This window comes from Camellia sinensis, chromosome 2 (genome assembly GCF_055761805.1).
Source record: "Camellia sinensis isolate YWXY chromosome 2, ASM5576180v1, whole genome shotgun sequence".
NCBI lineage: Eukaryota > Viridiplantae > Streptophyta > Magnoliopsida > Ericales > Theaceae > Camellia > Camellia sinensis.
The window spans coordinates 19,801,653-19,811,104 of record NC_138962.1 but is presented as its reverse complement, the minus strand read 5'-3'; the positions used below and the strand labels follow the sequence as shown (position 1 = coordinate 19,811,104).

The following is a 9,452-nucleotide window of genomic DNA, read 5'->3' as shown; positions in this document are numbered from 1 at the left end:
GGTTTACAATTGTGTAACGTAACTTTCTTTTTTCTTATTATCTCTACCAATTATAAAAATATATAAATAAATAAAGTGTCTTAATAATGTGATCAATTAATTCCAAGTATGAATGAATCTTTCCTTTTCCTTATTTTTCTCGACCAGTATTTTATTGGAACCTTGACACATTATGATATTCAATGGGAGTGTTATTTATAATTGTTGGGGGTGATATTTATAATGGTTTACACTTGCTTTACAGTTAGTGGTGTCCTTGAGTGGCGTCAATCAAGGTATAATTAGTAAACTATAGTTTTTTTAGGGGGGGACAAGCTGGACTAAAAAATTGTGATATTATTTGAACCTAATCCTGATAAAGGAACAAGTCTATCTGGGTCCTACCAATTAGGAACTCTCCGAAATATCAGCAATATTTATAGGTATATAAAATATAGGATAAATCACACAAACCATCTCGGAAGTTTAGAAGAAAATCTATAAAGTTTTAGAAGTTAGATATAATTATATTGATCTTATTTTAAGTAAGATTAAAATAATTAAAATTAATACAGATAGTATATAGATACAAAAATAATTGAGGGTAAAATTTACATTTTAATATAAAAGATGTGGTAGTCCTTTTCTATCTATACAACTAGAAATGATTGATGAAAATAAATAGAGGATACTTACGTGGAATATTTAATAAAAATTTTAGTAAACCTTTGAGATTTCTAATATTACTTTAAATATTTTAAAGGAACACGATAGGATTTGATTTAATAACACTACTTCCACATAAAAGTACCAAAAAAATATTGTGTAACCTAAATTCATTTTGTGTACCCTATCACACAAAATAAACCTAACCCACATAATTTTTTTTGTACAACTTATGATTTGTTTTTTGGCATTACTTTGAAAGAGTTTCAAACCATTCACAACCCCACAAAGTTTTGATCATTGAACAAAAGACCCAAAACGAGAAATCGACGGCTCTCAAAACACCCATCACAACTTTAATCTACTATCCCACTAACCTACCAAAATCGTCATCCGTGTAATTTCAAGCTATAAATACATTGGCCCTTTCTTCTCCAAAAACCTTTGAATTAGTCCAAAGCTTCAGAACAACAAAGAGCTCCCTTTAATGGCATACAGAAGAAGCACAGCCTCCTCTATCATGGAGGTGTTCACACTGAATCCTCTTCCATACCCAGTTCTGCTAATCCTAGCTGTGATCTTTTTCTTTTTTGGCATCCAATGGTATGCTTCTTATGAGTCAGTTGTTGAGACCACAGAACAGAACATGGGTTGGGTTCTTTTGCTCATACCAGTGGTTTTACTATTTGTTGTTCGTTGGTTGTCTAGTCTGGAAGATTCCAATTGGTTGTTTGGGATGTCACCGTTTGAGAGGCGGCGGCGGACCCACTACCAGCCGTCGGAGGGGAGCTCTCCTTGGGGTGTCGCCGCCGTGATCTTGCTGTTGCTTGTCATGGTGCAGTACCAGTCTAGCTTCCTTGACGGTTGGTTTATTTAATGCTTACAAGGTGTGATAACTATTTACTTGTTTTGGTCGGTTTACTATGAGTAGATGGTAATTGATTGTGCCAAGTGTTGTGTGTTTAGAAAATTTCTAAGTGGATAGAATCGGACACAACTCTCATCAGATTTTGTACACGTAGAAGAGGTGTGGTGTTTATTAGATGAAATTAGAGATTGACTATGTGATTACTCTCATGTTTGAACTAAATATATAGTATGTGGTTTGTGTGGTTACTCGTTTTTGTTATTATTTAAAAAAAAAAATTTAGAATCGGATATAACTTTTTGATTATGTGATCGGATTATGTGAATGTAAAAGAGGTGATGTATAAATAATTGACCTGGTTACTAACTCATGTTGATGTAAATATGAAGTTTGGGTTCTTGTTTGATGTATGAAACTAGTTGGATAATTGTTACTAGCTTTTTAATTTACTGTAAAATTGTAATTAACTTGGTGGACATGAGTTGATCAACTTGGCTTTGCTACTTTTGGTGCTTGAATCGCTTATGGTGTGTTTGGTTAGGGGATTTGGAGAGAGATTTGGAAAGGAAAAGGGAAAAGGTGTGTGAAACTATGTGAAATATAGGCATGATTTATTCACATTTCACCTACCTTTTCCATTTCCCTTTCCAAATCCTTCTCCAAATCCCCCAACCAAACACAACATTAGTGGTTAAAAAAGCAAATGTCATGGTTCAAGCCAACTAGTGTGGAATTATTTTGATCGTTTGTTATTTAAATACTTGTTATGCTTTCATGATTTGTTCATTTTAATTGATTATTTTTGTTTATTGAAGGGAAAATTTCACTTTTTGCCTTCTAATTTAACATGATGTCTTGATTAGCAAGTCTGGAATTTTGACTCTTAAAGAGGCAACTAATAATTAAAAGTTTCATTTTAGCTCTCGAAAAATCTTATTTCTTAAAATGCGAAGCACGTCAGTGTTTATAAAGTGCAATGCTTAAAACACTTCAAAATTACATAAAACTTGGAAGAGTAAAGTGTTTTCTTTCAATTCTTGTAATTTCTTTGGTTAAATAAAGTTAGACAAATAATTAAATGCTTTCATGATACAAACTATGAAAAAAATAAAAAAATAAAAAAATGGTGATAAGTATCATTTTCTTTCTTTCAATCCACTTAAGAAAAAAAAAATTAAAAACTATAAGTGAGACAAATTGGCATGATGGCCGGAAATGAGCAAGATTTTTAGCTTGATAGCGATGTAAATATTAATTAAACTCCATTAATATCTTAATTTAATTAATTAATTTGTTTTTTTTTTTTTTTTTTTTGGCGTGTTCTCTATGATTAATGAATTGATACTATTTTTCTATGAGTTATCCAGAATGTTACGTAACATATGTAACTGGGCTGAAGGACACAATCTATCGTGGTGGGTCATAGCATAAGACTTGATTAATGAATTGATTTACATTTGATTACAACTGTTATATTCAATTACCATACCTACCACTGGGGTCGTGGCCCAATGACATTTCAGTCCTTGACCCATCACTTGGAGAAATTATTGGCATGATTTTGGAGCTGTTTGGACACAGGGAATCCCAAAGATAGTTTAAGACGAGGGATAATAAAAAGGGAAAATTTCGTGTGAGTGAAATTTGTTCAATTTGGTGGGTGTTTTGGGTAGTTGGCTATTTTATTAAGTTATTTTAATTTGTTAAAATAGTTGTATTCGGAAAAAAAAAAAGTTGAATCTTTTTTGTAATTAGATATGATAGTTATGAGAGAAAAAGTGAAATTATTATAGATTTAATGTGACATTTTGTCTTTTTAAATATTTTTTTGCTCATTTGGTCTTTTTTCAGTACCATTTTAGCCAAAAAAATCAAAACTTTTAGTACTATTTTGTTTTTTAATGCTATTTTAATCTATTTTGTCTTGCACATCCATCAAAAATTTTTTGATTTCACTTTTTAATACTTATAAAATCATCATTAATTTGAAAATACTTTTCTAAATTTACACTGAAATGAAATTATTTCTATGGCCTCTTTTGGAAAGACGGCTAAAAGCTAAAGGTTAATTTTTAACTTATTTTTTATCATATCATCTCTTTATATTTTTGCAATGTACTTTTTTTAAAAAAAAAAAAAAATCAAAATCAAAAAGCTAACTTTTTTTTTTAACTTTCCAAAACAATCCAAAAATAAAGGGAGAGTATAGAGATAATTTGGAACAAGATACAACAGAGATAAGGACGAACAATTTGATCTCCTCTTTGGATATTCAGTCTTTTTTTTTTATTTTTTATTTTTTATTTTTTCCTCACTGTATGAGTATATGAATATATGAGAATGGAGCTAAACACATAATTTAATTATTTTTTGAAAAAACATAAAAGGGCAAAAAATGCTTCGATCTTGTGGAATTGACTTCTATTCAAGATGAATATCGTGTCTGTTAATATTATGTTTTGTGCATATTTTTAATAATATATTTATATTATTTTTCTTAACGCATATTTGGTTAGGAAATTTGGTAAGAAATTTAATAAATAAAAAAAACATGTGAAATTAAATAAAATATATGTATATTTTATTCATATTCCGCTTAACTTTTCTCTTTATTTCAAATCTCTTAAACAAAGACAACGTAATCGAATGCAGAAGAGAAGAAAATGACTGAAAGCGAAAATTATTCAACGTTGTATGTGTGTGATATTATCTAAAAAATTCTTCAAAGCCTGACAAATAATAGAGTACCATCCGTGATCCCTCCCATGCCACGTCCCATGAAGAACCATGAATGCAGAGTAGAGCAGGACAGGTTCGTGTGATCTAAAAAGGAATAAAAAATACAATATGCTACCAAAAATTGACATGTACTATATTTTCAAAAAAAAAAAAAAAAAAAAAAAAACTTATAAATACAAAAATAAAAATAAAACAAACCAAAAATTGGAATTAACATCAACATTAACATACCCGCATCAACAAAATGAAACACATCCACTTTCACATTTACATGTAAGTCATAAGGTTTCAAACTCTTTTCTTTATCTAACATATAGGTTTTTTTTTTAATGTTATACATAAACAAATTTTTTGTCTGATTTTTTTATTACTAAATACAAATACGGAGATCTCACGTGTAATTACTAATCTGACCTTCATACGGATCCAAACCACTTGGAATGAAATGAGGACTGGAAAGAAACCAACAACAGAAGCACCACCACCAAGATGGCAACACCCCAAGGTGAACCTCCTCCTCCTCCTCCTCCTCGTTCACTCCGGTGAGTTGGGTTGTGCTCCGACTGCAAAAACCAGAAGTTGAACCTGCCACTGGTTAATCCTGAAAGCATGATGACGATAAGCAGTATGGGCAACAGGAAGAGGAAGAGCTGCAAGTTGATCATGGTGTGTTGCATCTGTGCCTTGTAGTTTGTGTATTGGGAGAGTGACAACAAGAAGATGACAATGGCGAAGATGGCAAGCAATGGGAATGGAGGGATGGAGATGGAGGCCAATGTCTGCCCTGTCCACCCCTGTTTCCATTCTGGACCTCTCCTCTTTGGGTACAGCCATTCCATCTCTCTTTCTCTGTGTCTCTCTCCTCTGTAGTGTGCATGAAGGCTTTATATAAGATACAGAGAGAGAGAGATGAGAGCTAGGACGGGGTTTGCTTTAGCATATATGCCTTGAGTATGGATTCTTCCTAACTTTGTTTTTTGGGGCAAATGCGCACTCAAGCAGCTGATTCCAATTGGCTATATATTTAAAAGAATTGCTCTAACACTATGGAATGGAATTTCATGAAAACAACTGAAATAGGTAAAAAGACCTATGAATTATGGGTATTTCGAAAAAAACATCTCGTATTTGTATTGGATATTTATCGGTATGGTACTTCGTATAGTACTTCTATATATGTTTCGGTACACGAAACATATATCTAAATTTTTTCTTATTAATTTTTGACATATCAAGACGTATTTACTATATACTCAAGTCGTACCATAACTTAGTTGAAATAATATTTTCTTCTACTACAAAGATAAAACTCAATTTCACTAGATTTATTTTTATTTTTATTTTTATGCTTAACATGTTTTTAAAACTAAACTATAGTTTGTAGGAAAAATTACTCATAAATCTCATATTGGGAAATATTGCTCTATCTAGTTTTGAGTGTTTTTTTATAAACCATTTAGTCATTTTTATATTTGGTATGGTATCTTTGTTTGTTATATTTTATATTTGGTATGATATCTTTATTTGTTATATTGTATAAACATTTATATATTGTATCATATATTGGTGTATGATGATGTTTGATGAGGTTGAAGATGTAGTTGATGTATGATGATGTTCACAATGTTGGTGATGTTGGTGATGTATGATGATGTAGTTGATGTTTGATGATGTTGATGATGTTGGTGATGTTGATGACATTTGATGAGGTTGAAGATATAGTTGATGTTTGATGATGTTCACAATGTTGGTGATTTTGTAGTTAATGTTTGATGTTGTTGATGATGTTTTATGATGTTGGTGTTGTTGATGATATTTGGTGATGTAGTTGATGTTTGATGATGTTGATGACGTTTTATAATGTTGGTGATGTTGATGATATTTGATAATGTTTGATGATGTAGTTGATGTTTGATCAATGTTGATGATGTTTGATCAATGTTGATGATGTTTTATGATGTAGTTGATGTTTGATGATGTTGTTGGTGTAGTTAATGTTGCTAATGTTCGGAAAAGAGGGAAATTTAAAAAAGGCCTATAGCGAGCTTTTAACATTTAAATATGACTTATTAATCTACAAAATAAAAGGCATGACCAAATGGTTTAACATATTAAAATTTGGAATTTATTGGTGTTTTGCCCTAGTTTGTAAGTTATTTAATTTATTGACATTTAATTTTAATTTATACCTTTACTTTTGGTATTAAATGTTAATTGTAGCTTGAATCTTAACAAATTAAATTATTTAATTAATTTTTACATTATTCTAAGTTAAAAATAAATATTTTTTTTACAAGCGTACTAAACTTTCCTATCATATCGACATATCCATATCGTACCAATACCAATATCCGTACCTCATCACTAAAGAGTAGCTATAGCTGGAGAGATGCTCTCATCAAATCAATAATAATCAATTTGTAAGTACTTCTCTCTGCTTTGGATTCATGCCTGTGTATTGGCACTTTAAGGCATATTGCCTTTGCTAATAGCACTCTGTTAAGGGTACCACGTGGGCTGTGGAAAAGATATTTGATTCACAATGATAGTGAGGGTCGATTATACATATAGTTTTTGTTAAGTACGATATTAACAAGTTCATAAAAATAAATTAACACAATCTGGTGCTCGAATCTCTTTCTAAAAGCCTATATATGTACAACTACTTTGAATGTAGAAGAAGGTTGACGGGAAGCTTTTGAAATAGGAAGACGCTAGCAGGTATTTTAATATTATAATGTGTCATACGTTGATTTTCTTTTCTTTTTTACCAAGTTTACTTACCATTCAAGTCTTTGCCAAGTCTTAGTCAAGTCTCCCCATTCTTATCCACATCAAGTCTTCCTAGTCTTCCAAGATAAGTCTTCGCCAAGTTTTATCCTTTCAAGTCTTTCAAGTCTTCCTTTTTTTATCCACCAAGGAAGACCCTCATAGCCTTTTCTCCTATATATATTGAGCTATGTCCTATCTTGAGATATACGAGAAGAAGTTTTGGTTGCTTTTATTATGTCTTGTATGAGATTATCAGGCAAATAAAAAATGGTGTATGTGATAAAGTTTTGGGTTCAACCAATTGTGCCGTATTGGTTAACCACACGACTTAGTCGGGCTGTTGTATCCTGGGGGAGGACAAGTCAAGGTTTTTTCTACTGCACCGGTGTAAGGCTTTGCCTAACCGCAGAGGGTTTGAATCTCCTTAAAGAGAGCGAATTTACCGCGTCTCAACCCTTACAATAGTTATTGTAATTTTTATTATTTATTTTCTGGTGTTTTATTTGTAATTATCACCAACAATTTTAAGGAGATTCAAATAGCAAAAATTCATGGAGCCGGTGCTAGAGAAGCCAACGAGAATACCGGCGATCTCAACAAGCCCTTCCGGTTCAAGGGAGCTCATTTCAAGAGATGGAAAGGCAAGGTGCTTTTCTACCTCAGTCTTCTTAAGGTGGCCTATATCCTGACCGAGAAAATCCAAACAAAGTCCCCACTGAAGAGATGGCCGACGAGGAGTATGCCGCTCATCTTGAAAAAATCGAGAAATACAACACAGATGAGTATAAATGTCAATACTATCTTTTGAATTGTCTTTCAAACCAATTTTATGATTATTATGATACTATTTACACCATTGCCAAGAAAATTTGAAAAGCCTTGCAGAACAAATATGACACTGAAGAGGCATGTGCTAAAAAATATGCTGCAAGCCGTTTTTTCCGCTATCAAATGATAGATGGAAAATCAGTAGTGGAGCAAGTTCAAGATTTTCATATGTTAGTGGTTGAAGTTAGATCCGAAAGCATCAAAATTGGAGACAATCTTATTGTAGCAGGTATTGTTAACAAACTACCATCATCTTGGAGGGAGTTCCAGAAGTCAATGCTCCACAAGCAAAAAGAGACGTCCTTGGAGACTCTAATCACACGGATTCGGGTGGAGGAGGAAGCATGAGGACAAGATGCGCTTATGACACAAGAGCATTCCACTACAAAGGTAAATTTAACTTCTGGAAATACTTTACCTAAAGGTCGATTTCATAAAAATAATCATTTGAAGCCAGTTAAGAAAATTTGGAAAAATACTGGAAGACCACAAAATAAAAATTACCCGAGGTAAAAAAAATGGAACCAAGAACCCTCTTCACAAGATCTGACAAATGTGACATGTTTTGTGTGTGGCAAAAGTGGGCATATTGCTTAAATTTACAAATTTCGGAAACAACAGTCTCGACCACAGGCTAATGTTACCGAGGAACCGTTTGTGGCTATGATTACAGATATTTTTATGGTTCAATCTGTGGAAAGGTGGTGGGCAAACTCTAGTGCCAATAGGCATGTCTGCTATGATAAAAATTGGTTCAAAGATTTCACTCCTTTTAATGAGGAGATGACTGTTATGCTTGGTGACTCAAGTTTAACCAAGGTGCTCGGGTGTGGAAATGTTGAGCTGAATTTTACCTCTGGACATGTGCTTGTTTTAAAAGATGTGTTGTACACACCGTTCATGAGAAAAAATTTGATGTCGAGTTATTTGCTCAACAAAGCTAGTTTCAAGCAGACTATTGAATCTGACCAATATGTAATTACTGAAAAAGGCATATTTGTGGGGAAAGGGTATGCCGGTAATGGTATGTTTAAATTAAATGTTGAGAATAAGAAAGCACATGTTTCTGTTTAGATGCTGCCTTCTATGAATTGTTGGCATGCTCGTCTGTGTCATATTAATAGCCGATATGTGAGAGTCATGAGTAGTTTAGGATTAATTCTCAGACTAACAAATAAGTTTGAGAAATGTGAAGTTTGCAGTCAAGCAAAAATAACTAAAATGCCTCATAAAAGTGTGGTGAGAAATACTGAATTGTTAAAATTAATTCACATTGATTTATGTGAATTTGAAGGAATTTTAACACGTGGTGGAAATAGATACTTTATCATTTTTATTGATGATTTTTCAAAATACACTTATGTATACTTGTTGAAAAATAAAAGTGATGCTTTTGAAAAATTTAAAGAATTTCTTCTTGAAATTGAAAATCAATTCGGTAAAAAGATTAAAAGGTATAGAAGTGATAGAGGTCGGGAGTATGAATCTTTTGGATTCAACTCGTTTGCTCGTCTTCGGGAATAATCCATGAAACTACTCCACTATATTCACCTGCATCTAATAGTGTAGCAGAAAGGAAAAATAGAACTTTAACTGATTT

General features: G+C 32.3%; 1 long non-coding RNA gene across 1 annotated transcript; it reads right to left on the bottom strand.

Annotated features, from left to right (window-relative positions):
- Positions 1-1,091: 1,091 nt before the first annotated feature.
- On the bottom strand, positions 1,092-2,337 carry LOC145806660 (uncharacterized). The gene is made up of 2 exons (XR_014349981.1): positions 2,197-2,337; positions 1,092-2,034 (listed from the first exon to the last, which is right to left on the bottom strand). It is a non-coding gene; the product is annotated as an uncharacterized LOC145806660 (long non-coding RNA).
- Positions 2,338-9,452: the final 7,115 nt, after the last annotated feature.